This window comes from Myotis brandtii, unplaced genomic scaffold (assembly GCF_000412655.1).
Source record: "Myotis brandtii unplaced genomic scaffold, ASM41265v1 scaffold16734, whole genome shotgun sequence".
Classification (NCBI taxonomy): Eukaryota; Metazoa; Chordata; class Mammalia; order Chiroptera; family Vespertilionidae; genus Myotis; species Myotis brandtii.
In genome coordinates, this window is record NW_005356141.1 from 1 (window position 1) to 1,989 (window position 1,989).

The 1,989-nt window shown below is 38.5% G+C and overlaps 1 pseudogene; it reads right to left on the minus strand.

Annotated features, from left to right (window-relative positions):
• Positions 1 to 1,155: 1,155 nt before the first annotated feature.
• LOC102255163 lies at positions 1,156 to 1,956 on the minus strand (annotated as a pseudogene).
• Between the last annotated feature and the right edge of the window lie 33 nt (positions 1,957 to 1,989).

A 1,989-nucleotide genomic window follows, 5' to 3' on the forward strand; every position in this document is an offset into this window, starting at 1 on the left:
ATTTCTGGGTTCTCTTTTTTGTTCCATTGATGTATATGCCTGTTCTCGTGGCAGTACCAGGCTGTTTTGATTACTATGGCTTTGGAGTGTAATTTGATGTCTGGTATTGTGATCCCTCCACCTTTCTTATTCTTTCTCAACATTGCTGTTGCTAACTGGGGTCTTTTTTTTGTTCCATATAAAATTTTGGAGTATTTGTTGTTGATCTGTGAAATATGCTGTTGCTATTTTAATAGGGATTACATTGAATCTGTAGCATGCTTTGGGTAATATGGACATTTTAATGATGTTAATTCTACCAATCCATGACCATGGTATAGGTTCCCACTTGTTTATATCTTCCTCTCTCTCCTTATTCAACATCCCCTATTTTTCTGAGTACATGTCTTTTACCTTCTGGTTAAGTTTGTTCTTATGTATCACAATATTTTTTGATGCAGTGATAAATGGGACAGTTGGTTTGGTTTCCCTTTCTGGGAATTCATTATTGGTGTATAAAAGTACCATTGATTTCTGTATGTTAATTTTGTATCATGTTTCATTGCTGAATTCATTTATTAAATCTATGTGTGTGTTTTGTGTGTATAGAGTCTTTAGGGTTTTCTATGTGTAATATCTTGTTATCTATAAATGATAAGAGTTTTACTTCCTCCTTTCCAATCTGGATGCCTTTTATTTCTTCTTCTTGTCTCATTGCTGTGGCTAGGACTTCCAATACTATGTTGAATTAGAGTGGTGAAAGCGGACATTTCTGTTTTCTTCCATTTCTTGGGGGAAATGGATTTGGTTTTTGCCCATTGAGAATGATTCTGGCTGTAGGTCTGTCATACATATCCTTTATTAGGTTGATATATGAGCCCTCTTTTCCCACTTTCCTGAGAGTATTTATCAAAAGTGGGTGTTGGGTTTTGTCGAATGCTTTTTCTGAATCTATAGATATGATCATGTATTTTTGTCTTTCCGTTTAGTTATGTGATGTATCACGTTTATTGATTTGTGACTATTGTACCAGCCTTGCATTCCTTGGATGAATCTCATTTGGTCATGTTGTATGATCTTTTTGAAATATTGCTGGATCCAATTTGCTAATATTTTGTTGAGGATTTTTTAAAAAAAATTTTTGGCAGTCAAGCCTCGGCAGATGGGAATGGTCCATCAATCGATCAAGTCACTCTCTGGGTCAGCAGGATTGTAGTCTGAATCATCCTCATCATCCTCCAGCTCCAAGTCATCCATTTCCTGGGACAAAGACTCATCTACCTCCACATTGTTTCCAGCATCCTCCAAGAACTGGATATCAGATGTGTCAAGATTATGATCTGTTTCAAATAGCTGTTTCCCACTTAATTTATTTTTTCCTGCTTGTTCTTCTTCTTTCATTCGTTTCTTTTTAATTCCCAAGAGTTCTGCATCAAACTTGGCTTTCCAACTTAAGAAATTCTCAATTGTAACAGGAGTGCCATGAAGTAATTGCTTTTTGGCTTCTTCTGCTTCTTTTTCTTTCTTTTTTTTTCTTCTTCTCTTCTAGTTTTTATTTGATCCACTATTTCATTTAATTTTTCTTGGACAGCTGTTACCAAAGTAAAGATCATCACCATACCAAGGTTTTCTTCTGCCTGTAATGCTAATAATTTTAAGATGCTTGTGACCTCATTATCTTCTAGATTTTCCTGGGAGAATATTTCATAAAGGGGGGCTTCATCTGGGTATTTCTCACTGTATGTAAACTTGAGGGTAGTCTGGACAGTTTCATCATTTTCTCCAGCCTCGGATGTCACAGTAATGGTGAAACTACGAGGGTTTTCTGATAACACTGTGAAGGAGTCCGGGTAGATAGACTCCAGAGCCTCGAGCTCGTTGCGCTGCTCCTCACCATAGTCTGTCATTGTGGCCCTCGCTGCTGCCCATGGATCTCCCAGACACCCAGGTGGCATGCCGCAGCTGGGACCACGGCGGCACCGGGAGAGCAGGCAGCAGCTGGGCGGGCGC